Source organism: Carassius carassius, chromosome 19 (assembly GCF_963082965.1).
Source record: "Carassius carassius chromosome 19, fCarCar2.1, whole genome shotgun sequence".
In the NCBI taxonomy this organism is placed as follows: Eukaryota; Metazoa; Chordata; class Actinopteri; order Cypriniformes; family Cyprinidae; genus Carassius; species Carassius carassius.
The window spans coordinates 30,513,020-30,530,869 of record NC_081773.1 but is presented as its reverse complement, the minus strand read 5'-3'; the positions used below and the strand labels follow the sequence as shown (position 1 = coordinate 30,530,869).

General features: G+C 36.1%; 1 protein-coding gene across 3 annotated transcripts in view; it reads left to right on the top strand.

The window, feature by feature from the left end:
- The first annotated feature begins 1,146 nt into the window (after positions 1-1,146).
- tanc1b (tetratricopeptide repeat, ankyrin repeat and coiled-coil containing 1b) overlaps positions 1,147-17,850 on the top strand; it is a 201,634-nt gene continuing 184,930 nt past the window's right edge. For all 3 annotated transcript variants that reach the window (XR_009422458.1, XM_059500646.1, XM_059500645.1), the window contains exon 1: positions 1,147-1,250. The gene's annotated coding sequence lies outside the window, so the exon portion shown is untranslated. The remainder of the gene's footprint in view (positions 1,251-17,850) is intronic.

Here is a 17,850-nt window from a genome sequence, read left to right as displayed (position 1 = left end):
AAACACAAGGATAAAAGTAGTTCTTTTTTAAAGAAAATAAATTCTCAACTTTGCACCATAACCAGTGTAAAAATTAGTGATGCACCACCTCTTTTGGTGCTTTAGGGTTTAATCTGCCCCTGAATATCCTTATAAGTTCAGTAAAGTTGGCTTTACTGAACTGTTAATCATTTTTAAACATTTAAAGCAGGGTTAACCTTACAGTAGTACTCTTCATCACTTGAATTAAGACTGTATTTTAAAGCACAGCCACCACAAAATTAGACTTTAGCGCCTCTTTTTACTTTGAGATTAAATACAGATTTAAAATCAAAACAAAATACAGTAGTTTAATATCTATGACACTGTTTTTGAAATCAGATCTTTGATAGCTATGCCAGGAAACACATGCTAACAATGCTTTAGGGAAAAAAATAGTTCATCAAAAAATAAAAATTAAGTAGCCTATATAGCCTATATAAACCCAAATAGGAAATAAAAGTGATCGAATAAGCATGTGTCCTGTGTCCAAAACTCCTCAAAAACATAGGTTGGTGTCTCACATACTATGAGCAGTCAATACTATTTGGAAAAAGAAACAATTAAATTTGTGTGATAATATTCAGATGTGACCATTTTTGTAATCGTTAACATTTTCATAAGTAACTGTATTTTAATTAGGCTACACATTTTTTAAAATCCATAACTGTCACAGATTACAGTTAAATTTATTTTGTAATTAATTAAATTTCGCAATTTCAATATATGTAACTTGTTACTCCCTAACAACTGGAAGAATAAACTAAAGATTTTTGCAAACTTGTTTTTGTTGTTAGAATAAGACCCTCATCCTTCTTTTTCCATTCCTGTTTTATTTTGTTTAATCTTATGGTGTGATTATTGTTTGTTGTTGTTGTTTTCTCTCTCTCTCTCTCTCTCTCTCTCTCTCTCTCATCTGTTTTCTTTCTATTTGGCTGTATCAACACGAATAATATGTGTTCAGTTGTTGAAATATGCTGTAAAGGTTTGTAATTGAATTTGATACCTTAATAAAAAAATATATTAAGTATAAGTTACTCTCTAACACTGGTGCTAGACACGTCACTAGCTGAACGAAGTCCTCTTGATAGTAAACATACTTCGGCGCAGACGACGTCGTGATGGCTCGTGCACGCGCGCGGAGGAGGGAGGAGTCACTTTCTGAGACTCAGAGAGAGAGAAGCGGCGTCCTCAAAACTTTTCCCAGACGGATAATTCATGACATAAATCAGGTAATGTAGCATTTACATCTTCCTTTGCCGCCGGTGGATGTTAATGAAGTGTTAAAATCGTTCCCACATCCTTTTCAAAGGCGCGTGAGTTCCGTTGGAGTTTGAAAATTAGTTTGGCGCTGTTTGTCTCGCTGGCGATTCCTGATCCCTGAGTGAACGGGAATATGCCGAGGCTTGTTCGCTTCTCTGTCGTGGGATACCGGCGGTGTTTTGTGTGTGTGGATGTGGTTTATCAACTGCTTAATGTAGGGTGAAAACTCTTTGACATATGTAGTTGGATTATTGGTGTGTCCTGCCGGGATCATCTCCTCTTGAAGTGGGAATTCTGGCAGTTAAATATGAATCCGTGGGTTATCTGTGGGATTTATGGATTGTAGTGGGAAGCATCATTAACGTACATTTATTATGATGTTGAATCTCTCTGTGGGTTTATAATGTGCTTTTTCCACATAGTTTATATAAACTTCTCTCAGTCTGACTCATTTCCCAGCACTTGACTCAATCTGACAGATGAATCGACTCTTGAATGTATTAATTGGTGTCGATTATCGTAAAAAACATCAAGTAATCGCGATTAATCTCATCCAAAATAAAAAGTTTTTGTTTACATAATATATGTTTGTGTAATTTTAAGGGTAAATAAAAGGTTAACTTTAAAATTACTTGGAATAAATCACTGGGGTGTCTAAGAGCCGAAACAAATGCATATATGTTGGTGTTTCATATTGTTTTTCTGTTTAATATGTGGTGAAACGTTTTTAGGTTTGTAACGGTTTCAGATCTGATAATATGATAATTTATTTATTACACAATAACTCTTATAAGTAACAATGTCTCTTAAAGAATAAGTTATTTGAGTGAAGTTAAGTGAGTTGTTTGAGTTACAACAAACTTGAATCCATGTTAATGAAAGTATTGAAGTCTCTCTTCTGAAAATAATCATGTTTCATTTCATTTAAAAAATAAAGCTATACACCTTATGTATATCTATATCACACTTTATATAGCATTTTAATTAATGGTATAAAGTGTTATCAAATGAAAATGTAACAACTTTTATTTTTGGCAAAGTTCTGCGAAACCGAGGCATACAAAGTTAAAACATGGGCAAACATGATATTCCTTAAAAAATAATGTTTAAATAATATATTCATTACTATAAAGAATATTATTATAGTTGTTATTATAACTTTGAAGTACATTGCAGTGCTAATATATTTATAATTAATTTAAAGTTAAATCAGATTTTTATTTTGACTGGTTGTTGCGGACCTTTGAGTTTCAGAGTTTATATGACAATGGTTTTTCTCAAATAAAACTAGGATTTTTTTTCTTCTGAAAGTTTTCTTTCAGAGCAGCTCTGGGTCTCATTTATAAAACTTTTCGTAGACTTCATCCTTAAAAAGTGTACATAGGCACAAAAGCTAGATTTTGCGCAGATTTAAAAGTTTTCAGATTTATAAAACGATGCGTACGCCAGAACCTGCACACAAAAAAAATCCCTCTATAAATCCCAGTCAGGGGAAGATTGTGCATACTATTTTATATATATATATATTAGGGGTGTAACGGTACGTGTATTCGTACCGGACTGTTTCGGTACAGGGCTTTCGGTACGGTGCACGTGTGTACCGACTGCAATATTTTGTACGCGGAACGTAGGTACATTTTCGTGTTTCCAAACGAACATATTGAGTGGTGGAAGTCTCCGCATTCAGCGCAAATCCCGCCCTGCAGCTGATTCTAAGGCCGGTGACGCACTGGCTGCGTAGCGTGAGCGTGGCGTTTCTGCTGCGTGTCAGTTGCGTGACGGCTGCTTCGAGTTTTCTGTGTCTTTACACACCAGAATCGTTCCTGACGCGGCGCTGGCGCGCTGCTGCTACTGTAGGTGACATAGAGGGAGACCGCCGACAGACCAGGATCTTGTCTTCACGACAACAATATCTATACTTCATGTTGAGCATAAATATAAAGCCTAGGCAAAATAGACTATGTTTGACAGGTGCAATATGCCAGTGTGTCACCGGCCTAAGGTTTTCAAAAGGCTACAACTAGGAAAAAAATGATTGTAATTCAAACGCAGCTCCCGTCGGCATTTAAACAGACCTTTGCTCTTAATACCGATCGGGCCAACGCAATAACGAAATCTGAGCAGGTCTAAAAACTGAAACTGTTGATGCTGGAAAAGTGATATATATTTTTTAAATATGAGCAGGCATACAAGCTGGGATTGGTAATGCTGCACTGTAATCATATTTATTTATATTTTTCATTATATTTTATTATATGATATTGGTTTGAGACTGAGAGTATTTTATTTAGTGGAGAACTTTGCAGCAGTATTTTATTTCTTATTCTTTTTTTATTTGATATATATTTTATTAAAAAGTATTTTTAAAAATCTGTAAACAAATTGTAAAAAAAAGTTTATAGTAATAAACAACCTGCAGTTTAATGTTTGCATTTCTTTCCCTTACTGTACCGAAAATGAACCGAACCGTGACTTTAAAACCGAGGTACGTACCAAACCGGGATTTTTGCGTACCGTTACACCCCTAATATATATATATATATATAATTCATATGACAGCTATTTGTGCAATTTGTGTAAGTCTGTTACAGTTGCATTGTGCCATTTATATTTGCACAATTAGTCAGATTTTTAAAAGTTCCAAAACTCATGCCGTTTAAACTAGGATCATAGAGAGGCAGAAATCCCTCATCATCAGTGTTGTGATGGAGTTTTGATGCCCTCTTCTCCTCTATGGAGCTTAGTCATGTGGGTTGGTTGTGTGCTGTTGACAGAAGACACTCCTTTTCCTACCCTTAGGAAAGCTTACCATGGATCGACTGTACAGACTTCCCACGGTCATGGAAAACCAGGAAGTTTAAAAACTGTGATTTGAAACTTACAAAAAATGTAAAAAGTAATGGGAATTTTAAATCTTTAATGAGTCTAACCATACTCAGCTCTTGTCTCTTTTTGAATGCGATTATTTTGATAATCGATTGGTTGATAATCGATTGGTCGGTGATGCGGAGAGACACAGGGGAGACGAATTGTTGAATAAAGTCGTTATTTTTGTTTTCTACACACATAAAAAGTATAATTGTCGCTTCATAACGTTACGGTTGAACCACTGGCAGATGGACTATTATGGCGATGCTTTCAATACTTTTCTGGTCTTTGACAGTGTATTTTACTTGGCAGTTAATGGGACAGTCACAAGCCTCTAGGGCTGTCAACGAATATTCTAAATTCGAATATGTATTCGAATAGTTTAAAAAAAACGAATTTCGAAGGTGAAAATTAATATTCGAATAAAAAAAAAAAGTGGAAAAAAAGGCCCGCGGTAGTAGAGGCGTGGTTGTCTGCTTTGCGAGTGGGCGCGCTAGCGCGCCTGAGGGTTCAGGGACAGGTCACAGCCTCACAGGAGTCGCACTGTCTGGCACAGCATCACTGCTGAAAGTTGACCTGATGTCTTCATGGAAGATGCCAGCAAGTGCACAGCCCAACTCGACCGCAGCAGAGAAAATGAGGTAAAATTGTTGACCCGCGAGATAAAGTTGTATGCAAGCTATTTAAGATACAGTTAGCATACCATTCGACCACTAGCAACATGAGGTCACATCTCAAAAATGTGCACCCAAATGAGCATGGCATAATGTGTGGAACTCCAGCTAAACAGTCACGTCTTGACACTTAACGTTACTTTGCATCGCCCGCCGCAAGCACTTTGTCTGCAACACGACAAGAGGCCATAACGGATAAAATAATTTCGTTCATTTTTAAGGACATGAGGCCGATCAGTATCGCGGATGGGGCACGCTTCGGGGAGTTCTGTCAAGCAATGGATCCGAGGTTTGATTATTTATCGTTTCATGTCAAGGAAAAGTTCCATGTTTACCACAGCACAGCTCGCTCGGAGCATTCAATGTCAGTTCTATATGCTGTAAAACTTCAATTAAAATTAATATTTGTTTCAATCACTGAATGAAGCCTGCTATATGTGGAACAACAGTCGCGACCTTAAATTGCTTGCACAAAAATTTGTTTGTTCATTTAAACCATTATGCGCAGAGAACGTGAGGGTGAGAGAGCGTGAGGTCTGCAGTCTTGGCCATTAGTTGATTTCCTTGTTTTTGTGTAGGTAATACGTTGTCATATATGTTTAAACGTAAATAGACTATCTATACAAGTAGTTATGTCTCTTTGTATTATTTTTGCCTTTTATTGACGTAATGCGCGTCATTGACAACATGCGCAACCAGATGTTCGAATAGTTTGAATATTCGTGTATTTTTTAGAGGGAATATTCGAATGTCAATTTTGAGCAATTTTGACAGCCCTACAAGCCTCCCGGTTTTCATCCAAAAAATCTTAAATTGTGTTCTGAAGACGAACAAAGCTTTTACGGGTTTGGAATGACATGGGGGTAAGTGATTAATGACATTAATTCATTTTGGGGTGCATTATCCCTTTAACGCAGATTGTCAGTGATGGCCTTTATGCAAAAATGGAAAGGCTTGTGTGAATTTGTGACATTTAGAGATAAGGATAACTTTATCCTTATCTCTAAATAATATCATTAACATGAAATAATTGATATTATATAAAACTTTGAGTTAATGATGATATTTTTTGCGCCGAGGGAACGCACACACGTATCTGTCAAAGCATCTGACAGGGCAAGCCATTATACTAATACATCAGCGTGAAGCTTAAAATAAAGATTTCTCATGTTTTGGGCAGCTTGGATCATGTACTTTTCCTGCAGGAGCTCATTCGGTTTCCCCCACTATTTTTAGATGCATTTTGTCCATAGAAATGCGTTTTTAGTGCTGTAATTTGATTTGACTGGCTGAAGTTGGACGATTCTCATCTGATTATCATAAATGACTGTAAAAGTCATTGAAAGCCATCAGTCAAAAAAGTGTGGGAACTCTGTCTCATGGTTCCTAGCCAGCTGGCAAATAACAGGTGCTGCTATCATATGTAAACACACATGTAGTAGATACAGAGAGGGGCATTAAAAGTCCTCTAGTCCTGAGTGTCTTGGACCCATGTCCATTATGAATATGTCCATTATGTTTCACACCTGCTTTGCTGAAATAGCCATGTGCTCACTAGAGGATCTTCTGGAGTGATTTGGAAATACATAAATATGAGTTTGTGTGACTCACATTATGACACACCTGTAGGGATTTAGGTTCAAAAGTCATCCTTCTATCTCTAATTGACTTTAAGGAAAGTAAATAAAGTGTTAAGTAAAGCTGCAAGGAACAAATGCACTTTGAAGCTTAAAACAAATGTTGGAAAATAAAGTTTTCTAGGGCTAATGGTGCTGCGGTGCCAACTGGAATGAAAGCGAGATTTCTTAATTGCCCTCACTGGCTCCCTCCAAATCAGCGACTGGTTGTCAGGGCCATAGATCATGATGGGATGTTTTTATGGTGCTGGGGTGACTCTGGTGGCCTGCAGAGAAATGCTCATTTAATAACATTGTGCTAGTGGCCAGGGAGAGGGTTGTGTTACGTCCAAAACAAAAGCTGTGTTGTTTGTCTTTTTCAGTGGGGCTCTCCGATGCTGTCAGTCTGGAAATAATAAACTAATTCTAGTGCTTTGTGGGAGGTCGACATGCTTTAATGCTGTGTATTTCCGAGCACAGTTTGTTTATCTTGATTGTGGATCTGAACAATGCTAATGACAATATCTTTCTGATTAGGAGTTATTGGTAAGGTTAAAGCAAGTAAACTTAACATCCACAAGCAGAACTATATAATTCTGAACTATATAATATTATTTTTTTATGTCTGGTTAGAAATTATGATCAACAATAATATTTTTGAAAATTTTCTGGTGTGTTTTGAACTTTCTTTTAAAATCATGCTGTTCTATTATTGTTAGGAGAGTGTAACTCAGACATTTCATCATATGATCTAACATTGATTCTCTTGTACACTGGTATAGTATTTGTTGATACTTTAAAACATGCCATGATTTAATAAAAATGTTTTTTTGATTTAAGGTCCTGTGATTGATATATCAGTATTACAATGTTGTGTGCCTGTTTTACACATCTCGTAAAATTTTTATTAAACCACAAATGCAATCAAAATATTATGCAAACATCTGGAAATTTTGCATCCTCTTATCCATTTGGGCCATCAAAAAAATAAAAAAATAAATAATAATAATAAATTAATAAAAATGTATTTATAAAATAGATTATAAGGTAATATAGAAAAATATTTAACGATTTATCATTGGCTTGTGCAATGATATGATAGCAATGACAACAGTCAAGAAAGTATTTTAGATATATGCTTTCTAAAATGTGCAAACCTAGGGCATGCACAACAAAATTAAGGATTCTAGTTGTTGAAATACATTTATACAGAACAATAAATAAGAAATGTTTTTAAATAATAAAAAAAAAATGGTTGCAATTTATTTGATGGCAGTTCAGTAACAGTTTGACATCTTTTTATCTTTTTAACAGTCAAACAAGTCTTTCTGTAAAAATATAAATAGTTTTTAGTAATTTGATGCAACTATCCATATTGATATATCATTTTACCTCTAGTTATTATGGTGTTAATTTCAGCTAAACCCGTCACATACGGAAAAAAAGGATCCCTTATCGGTCATTTCATGTCAGTTAGACAGTTTCATCCTGTTTAACTGGGCAGTTCTTGACTCGCACCTACATTGTAGACCAGACTTTCCAAAAGTGTGGTCAAAGGTCTATTACTCTTAGAATTAACTCCCTTGAACCAGTTAGGTCTCAAACAAGGTCTCAGATTCTTATATTGAATTGCAGCGCTGTGTGTGTTTTGGTTGGGCTGTCGTTTTTGGACGTGCGGTGAGCTCGCTGTGTGGGAATGTGCAGAATAAACTGTACCAGGCTGTGAAATGTAGAGCACTGCCATGATGGCTCAGGGGCGGAGACTTTTTCCCTTGTTGCCACTGTGTTGATATCCTCCCCATTTCCGCCACTATAGTTTACTGTTCCATCTTAATTAAGGGCCAGACGTGGTGTCTAACCGCTATTGTTTTTGTATGCATTGTATTATTCTGTTTCCTCTGCCATTGATGTCTATGGCATCCTGTAGAACATTTACAGGAAAGTTATGACGTTTTGGCACATTGATGATGGTCTGGATAGTCCTCCGTCCAATTTGGGGATCTCTCAGCCAAACTCCCTTTAGAGCCACCAATCTCTTTTGGCTCGGAAACACAATGACAGAGATTGTTTTTATCAGTTTCCAATTTTTCACCATCATGATAATCCAACGGAACTCTTAGAAGTCAAGTGTTGTGAGTTTTACTTGTTTTAGATTTCGGTCATGTTTATTCTTCATTCATAACAGAGCTCATTGGTTTTTCAACATTTGCCAAAGTACTTTTGCTTGGGTCTATTATGATTTACTCCAGTGGTTCTCAAACTGGGGCACGTGAGATGACAGAGGGTGGTACACGACCAAAATTGAGTTTTGGCATTCATTTAATTCTACCCTAACTTAAAGTAACATTAAAACCGAACATTTATTTCTGACAAGCAAAATGCAGCTTCTAATGTAAAAACAGGAAAATGGGAGTGCCATAAACGATCAAGTACATGATATCCAATCAGCTTACCTCATCTTTTATGGTCAAAACTGACTGCATCAACACAAGGCCATCCTTAAAAATATTTTTGTTTGCCGTAACCCGACCGACCCTGTCAATTTAGCACCGACTCAATTTTTTATTTTTTTTTGCTTTTAGTCCGACCGACTTGCCAAATTTAAATTTGCGTTAAGACCGACCAATTATTTTTTTACTCTTCAAACAACTAATACAAACGCAATAAAATACTATTAATTATATTTAAGTATTGTAAATATATAAATTGCCTTGGCCTACATACAAATGAAGGCTATCTTCTTTAATGAAAAAAAAAAACCCTTGACGTCATCTGCGTTTACACGGATGTCACACTGTGGCCTGTGCGTTCGCTTCGTCTCATACTCTCACTCACTGTCAGAGTCAACGGTTCTCGCTTGGTAATGATGGCTGCGGCTGCAGTAAACTACATGTTCGTGTCACTGTTCAAAGTCATACGGGTTCGGGCACCATAATACATCTAAAAAAATTCATTAAAACAGCTCGACACCGCTTTAACTTGGCACAAAGTTCTGGAAAAACTGTGCCCAGATCTTTTCCCATCCCTTCTCCACTCTAGTCTAAAACCGTGACCGTGTCGACTGTCACTTTATGTTCGAAAATCTATTGCACGAATCAAGCACGAATCAAACAACACAAGTTTCGAAAACGAAAATAAGAAAATGATTTTAACGACCTTTTCTCGGAGCGCGTCCAGGTTTTTTTTTTTTTTTTTTGAACAGGCGTTACACAGCAACTGCAGCTTCGGACAAACACGCATAACGGCAAATAATACTTCTGCACAATGTTTCTCTTTTTACAACAGAAATCTGAATTCAGTCGGTATTCAGTCTCATACAGTTTCGGGCTTGAATCGCCTAGGGCTGTCAAAATAGCTGAAAAAACTAAATTCGAATTTTTTACTTAAATATGATCAAAAATTGTCGAATTCGAATTGTATTCGAATTTTAAATGCATCATTTCAGTTAGGGTGAAGAAAAGCTTTTTGCTTCTCTTCTGAGGCTCAAGATAGCGCATCGAGCAAAATATTACTGCATGTTTATTCAAAGCATTAGAATTCATGACTGTGAAAAAAACATATTTAAAATAATGTTTATGAACCAATTATTATTAAGTTGCTTAAAGAACTATAAACAAAACAACATCATGTATGCATGCATTGTTTAATAAATAAAAAGGGTGGAAAACCAGTCACACAGGATACATTTTTTCATTTAAAAACATGAGATGCGCGAAATATGCGTTCTGTGTGAACGGCTTGGTTTCAGTTTTGATGTAAACAAGATCTTCTCCGCATTGATTTTTTTTTTTTTAAGTGGCTTCAACTGGATAGGCTAACACAGTGGTTCCCAAACTTTTTCTGCAGGGCCCCCCTTTCTGAAGATAAGAATATTTTCGAGCCCCCCCACACTGACACAAACATACAAATCCTTTGTTTCTAAACTCCACTGGACTTTACTTAACATTGTAAGTCATACAAAATGGCAACTTCTTCCTGAACAAAACTAAAAAAAAAAAAAAGACAAATCACCTTCACAATTATTAAAAGTGACACTGCATCATGTATCATAAAATTTTACCATGTAATGTTTTAATGTAGTTCACTGTAGTGATGACATCCGTCATAACATCGTGCAGGTCGGGACTCAGCTGTTTAGACGCCAGCGCCTCTCGGTGTATCATACAGTGTGTCCACTGCACGTTAGGGGAGATGTGCTTGCAGCCCCCCTCTTCTCCCAGCCATGGCCTGAGCCCCGTCTGTGCAGATCCCCACACAGTCCTCCCATTTCAGATCGGCCTCTCTCAAGTAAGTGTCAATTATTTTAAACAGTTCGTCTGCAGTGGCTCTGCTCGTCACTTGTTTGCAGAAAAGCAAATCCTCCCTCAAATCATCGGCATCAATGAATCTGACGTATGTTATCAATAAGCAGTCTTTATTACTGTCAGTCGCCTCATCCATCTGCAGAGCAAAGCGTCGGTCCCGTATCTTGTCATTTAGCTGCTCTTCTATGTCTTTTGACATATCATAAATACGCCTTGAGATAGTATTGTTTGAGAGAGGAATGGCCTTTAGCTTGCTGGCAGTGGCTTCGTCGATCATAGTTGAGACCATGTCGATCGCAGAGGGAAGTATTAATTCCTCGGCTATATAGTGTGTGGCTTTTTACACTGAGCAACTCTCTAGGCAACTTTGTAGGATGCGAGTTGAGCATTTGCAGGCAGGGATGCTGCTTTAGTAAAGCGACTCTGCTGTGCACGACACTGTGTGAGTTTTTTTCTGAAGAACTCCATCGACTTGTCTTTGTGCTCGGGATGTGTTGTCTTCAAGTGGCGTTTTAATTTGTTCGGCTTCAGACTGTCGCAAGCTAGTATTTTTAGACACACAACACACTGTGGTCTTTCCTCCTTACCCACTGTTGTGCTGGTGAAGCCGAGTGCGAGATATGCCTCGTCATATTTTCTTGTCTTTGCTTTTGAAGTTGCTACATTTGGTGAAGATTCATCATCTGGTTTGCGTTTAGCTGGGAGCGCTGTCACAAACTTGTCCATGCTGTTATGCTAGCATTGTAACTAACCCGGGAAGCCGTAGCCGTGCCGCGCCCCCCCTGCAATACCTCAATAGTTTGGGAACCACTGGGCTAACATAACCTTATAATGCAATGACATATATTGTCATCGCATCTCGTGCGCGTACACGAGGCGAAAGATGAGAAAGCAGATACTGCGTGTCGAACTCGTCTGCCTTTGAAAGTTGTGTAGACACAGCTGTGTGCGCGGCGAAATGGAATGGAACACGTACCGGGGCTCATAAGGCAGCTTCCTTAATGCACACCTAAAATTCATATGCGCATTCGAATGTGGATTTTTATTTTAAATTAGACGAATATTCGAAAAAATATTTTTTTTGATAGCCTAAGAAAATCGCCTATGCGATTTTTTTTTTTGTTGTTGTTGAAATTTAATCGTAAACACAGCCATGTTGAAGCCTGCAGTAAATGTTTTGCATTATGGCAGTCCACTCTGCTTATTGTTTTTCGAAAATGTTGCACTCCTGTTTGTCATTTTGCACTTAACTTCACGCCAATAAATCATCAGAAATATTGGTCTTTACCAATATATTGAATCTTTACATTCCTCCTGCCTGTTGTCCGTGGATTTACCTATATTTGGTGTTATTTGCCGTATAAAACTTTAGACATGCAAAATCGATTTTACAATCGATTCAGTGAACAATGAACTCAAATCAAACAGGATTTTTTTCACAGAAGTGACAACCCAAGAAAGCAAAGTAAACGTTCTCTCATTTGTAGGTTGCATTGATACGTAGCGGTGGATGCAAGTAAAGACCCAGTCAGTGACGTCACGATATGCTAATTTGTTTAAATTCATACCGACGTCATCATCACAAAAATGTAAATTTGTTTTTACATTGAAACTTGAAAAAAAAATATAGACAGATCTACCGACCCTTTTTTTTTTTTTTTTTAAATTACTGTTACTGCAAACCAAAATATTTTTAAGGATGGCCCAAGCATTGTGCATATGATTGGATGCCCATTGAATGTGCTGCTTTAGCAAATCGTGCTGCTGTTCAATGGATATTTAAAGTAGATCTTCACTTAATGGCATGAAGAGCAAATATTGACACGGACTGAGATTGATTTAAACTCTCTTCGATACAGACACTCTGTCCTGTTATTGTTTTCATGTTTAAGATACCAGCAAGAATGCAAAATTTCCCTGAATATCCAAACGATAGCAAATGTGCAATTAATTTTTTACAACAGTTCAACAAAAAAAGGTCATATTAAGTGAACATTTTACATTTTAAATGTAGCCTACATTTTAAATATATATTGTCATTTGTTCTCTTTTGCAACAAAATAATTAATAGTTCAAACAAAATCCATATCATCTGGTGTACGTTTTCAATCAACATACAGCCGTGTTTAATTAGTAAACAAATCTGCGGTTTTGAACTATTTGGCGAGTCTGTGATTAAAATTAAAATTTAATTTATGCATTTTAGAAGACTCTTTTACCCAAAGCGACTTGTACTGCATTTAGGCTGTGTTCCTTGGGAATCGAACCCCCAACCTTTTTGCGCTGCTAGCACAGTGCTCTACCGCTGAGCCACAGGAACACTAACAATTGATCAGTTACTGAATGAATGAATGACGTGACGTCTGGCTCATTAATTTAACCACCTATTGGTGGTTTTATTTTTAGGTCTACAAGTATCATTACGACTTGCCATCATTTATTTATTATATTAATAATACACTTAATGAAATGTTAAGAATACGACATAAAACATGACACAATTAATAAGGATAGAAAATATTTGCCTCTATAAAGGTAAAAACTGCACTTGTAAATCAATTTAAGTGGGCAAATATTGTTCTTTAATAGAAAAGGTGTAACTGCGGTCTAAGTGGAAGAAATGGGGTACACTGCTATAAAACATTTGTGAACCACTGATTTACTCAACACAAGCGCTTAGATGTCCATGATTTTTGCATTAAAGGGCTTTTCAAGGAAACCTCACGTCATGTTTGACATGCAGCCAAGATAGAAAACATTTGCAGCTCATCACAACCTGGTGCAAACTCATTCTTTATTTCAGATTAGGGCTGGACGATTATGGCCTAAAATCAAAACCTCTATTAATTGAACATTTTACCTTGATTACTATTAATGAATGATTTTTTTTTTTTCTGTTGTTTTTTTTTTTTTTGCCCTCATAGTTCACTGACAAAGTTTGCACTGTAAATATGATTGACTATCAGCAGTTATTTTATCTTTGTTCGTAACATTTCTTACTAGGGTTGGGTATAGTTTGAATTTTATCGATTCCGATTCATCTCGATTCCTAATTTCGATTCCAATAATAAAAATTAAGTCAAACATTTAGATGTCAAACATTTTTTACAAAGCATTCTGTTGCAGCTGAATAACATGAGCAAAAATCAGCAGCCTACAAAACACTGCAAGATTTTTAATTAAAAAAATACCATAGCAAAAACAATTAGATTAATATAAATTTCAAATATTAAAGTGTTAAAGACAAGTAAACAGGCAGTAATAAGATGGGAACAAACAAATCAATTAGCAATATCATAAATACAACTAAACAAAATTTCAGGTGAAGTAACTGTAATTAAAAGTTTAAAAACACTTCTTAGTTTTCTTTTTATAAATAAAATAAAGATTAAACAAGTAAAGTTATTAAATATATTCAGTCAAGATCAGTGAATGATTTTCTTTTGTTCTTTGATTAACATTAATGACAGGCAGAGCGTTTATTAGGCTGTTGTCTCTTTAAGCAAAAATACTGTACATGTGTGTTTTCTTTCTCATCTGTTTACGTTCTTGTAAGACAAAAATGGCTGCGTTTATGATGATATACTGATGTAGTTTTCTGTATCGTAGTTTCGACTTTTCTAAAGTTAAAATACACAGAACAGTCAGAGAAAGGACACAAACCGGGAAACCGCAGCGTGATCGCCGCTCTCTGTGCACGCGCTTGTGCTGCTTCATGTGCGCTGCACACAAACATGCTATAATAAGTTTTGAGATTCTAAGCTACTTTAGTAATAAATCACAGGACAGCGCTGACAACTAGTTTCTGTGTTCCTCTGTGCGCGCGATCTTCACAGCTACTGTTTATATGAGTGTTCGTACCACAATGCAGCTGCGCGAACATGGTAGCTCGATATAATAATACACATCTCATCTAATCGCTTGAATGTCCAAACCATAAATCAAATACAACTGACAAAGTTTAGTGAAGACGCAAGGCTCACCGCTCGTGCACCAGCACTATGTGTTATCTGGCGTTCACCTCCATGTTTTGCTTTTATGCCACTGGCTGGACGGGCAGAGTCATGTGGCTACACACGCGCTAGTATGCTTTTAAGGGGGAAGTATTAATACGATAAAAAAAACGGAATAACCGACATGGGAAAATTATGTCGGTTAGAGGTTATGAATTTCGGTTTTGATTACTTTTCAATTAATCGTCCAGCCCTATTTCAGATTCACAGATATTAGTTACTCTTCTTTTAAATCCCAATACCTACTGGTTTGCACACTTTCTCTTTTGCTCTTGACCTGCTAGAAAGTTCCCATAGCCTTATCTGTGTGCTGTCGTAGCTGATCACCTGTGATGTGTTTATCAACTGCTCACATTCACTCATTTACACTTCAGACTCGTGGAATTTCGAAGAAGAATGTGTGGGAATTCTTACACATACGGCACTCTTGCTTAACTTTCCATCACTGAAAACAGATTTTAGGTGGAGCTTGATGATTTATTGAACATATTTATGATATATTCACATTTTGTCAGGCAGTATAAAGTCTTTTATTGTGCATTTTCACCAGTTCCTGGAGAATGTTTTAAATATCTTGAAAAATATTGATATATATATATATATATATATATATATACACACCTTTTTTTTGCTCTAAAATAAGGGATCATATCTTTTGTGCTTCAGTTAGAGATTGCCAGGAGACTTTCTACAGGATAAGTTAATATTTGACTTCAGTCAGATAGCCATAACCTACATCTGTAGCTGATCCATTTAAAGGCCTTAAGTCATGACGATTGATTTCCTTTCTATAGCTATGTACTCTTGATTCTTCTACTGATAATGATGGTGATGCATTACTGTAGGTGGAGACCGTCTGGATTGAGTTCCAGTGTTCTTTGGGTGAAGAATGGAAGAAGCACTCTGTTTTTCTAGTGTGTGTGTGTGTGTATGTTGGAGTGAATGAATGCTGTCTTGTCAGGTAGATTTAGTTTCCACAGCCTCAGGTGCAACTGTAAACTGGCTGTGAAAACAAGTCTCAACTTTAAGTAAGAGTATTCTTCTCACACTTTTGAGGTCATTAAGATGACCAAGTTCCTATAACTCAAATAGTATTACAGCAAAGTATTAGCAGTAGTGTAGATATTTAGTAGAATATAGGTTTAATGCATAAATGTTCCCAAAGTATGAAACATATTTAATTTGTTAAATCAAAATATCTGAAAGTCTAGTTTAAAGTGAGTCCAGCAAATAAATTGCTGGCTGCAACTTAATATTAATGAAAGCCTGATAATATTCCATCTATGTTTTATATGTATCAAATAGATTTATATTTTTGAATTTGTTATTATTACTTTACTATTTAATAAACATATTCACATTTACCAGTGGATGAATATTTTAAAACATTTCAAAATACTATTTAAATACATTTTTGAGTGATGAAGTAAATTAATGAATCACTGAATTGGAGACATATTAAATCATTTAATTAAAATTTAAAAGTCCCTATACAAAGTACAGCAAAATGTGCTACTGATGTTCAAATCAGCGATAATATTACGTTATCAAATGAAAAGTTTTTTTTTTGTAAGGTGTTACCTGCTCAGTTCAGATGACAATTAAAGAATAAGAAAAACAGTAAGAGAAAAATATTTGCCAGTTTTAAAAATTCCATGGGAGATATAAAATGTTGTTGTCAATTGTTTATTGCCTTTCAGAAGATATAAAATATCTTCAAAATAGTGGCCCCTTAGGTGTCTTAAACCTAAAACATGTCCTGCCTGTTCTCTGGAAGAACAGCAGAGCCTAATTAACATGTTTGTAGTTGACTCATAGAGTCTGTCTTCTCGTATGGAGATAAGTAAAGGGATGTTAGTGTAGGGGAGTCAAATCTAAACTCCCCAGCATCAGCATGATTTCATTTTCTGCATTCAAGAGGCGAGTGAGTCACTTAACTCGGGGTGTTGAAAACCGCCTGTTTCTGAGTTGTCTGTGCTCTGTTTAGACCTGTGATCATTCCTGTCAGTTGGGAAGGGAAGCTTTATAACTTTCCCTTAGTTTGGGTTAAGTTCAATAGGGCCCTATGATTTCCGCGATGCGGAAAATGCAGACGGAATCACAGAATCCAGTCATAAAATGGAATTCACAGTGTAACGCGGAATGTCATGTAAGTCAGTCATTACACTTAAATCAAATCACAATATGGACTAGTATCTGTAAACATTCTACATCCTCATTTAGTTCTCTGTTAATGAATGGTTAATGAAATTTGATAAAATGTATTTCATATGGTCCTAGTTCAAGTGCTTACAGATCCAGGTCAATCATACTGCTTTCCAGAGCAAAAAGTTTACATTTTATTTTATTTTATCTAATTGTAAATTAATTTTCACTAATAATGTTTTTTTTAAGTGTGAATCTTGTTACGTTATTAATTGCATTCTTAAAAGTGGAGCAATCACAAGTGCAGAATATGGCCTTTTCTAAATGAAGAAAGATAGCATTGCTTGTTTAACTCTCTTGTTGATAGTGAATATTAATAGCATAGATGGAGATTTGTGGAATATTTCCATATTTTCCGGTCACACAGGCATCTTTTCCTTGTTTCCCAGAGCTGTTTGATGGACTGAAGTGAATGCAATTGTTGCTCTTTTTGTTTCATGTCATTGTGAATGCTTCATGGCCATCTAAAGAGCTGAGATACCGCCCGCTCTGGCTGCTATTGTCTTTTTCTTGCTCATTTCCTGTTTCAAGGTAAAGAATTCTTCCCTTCGTCTGCATTCACCTGTTATCTTGTTCTGGCTATTTTTGTCAATGGGCATTTGACGGTCCCTATTAATATTTCCATTATTCTCAGTCTCTTTCCATTATAGCTATTTCAACTATCAAATTTTCCATTTCAGAAAAGCATGTCTGTCATTTTCTTACCACTAAAGAAGTACTCAATTTGTGGTTAGATTATTATTTTTATATAGTAAATTTTCAGCTCTGTAACTTTTTAAGAATTCATCAGATCTTTTGTCAAATTATTTTATAAATGAGAGGATGCTGTCAAGTGATATTGGGGAAAGATAAATTCAATATAAAAACTACTGCAAAGAAAACATTTGTT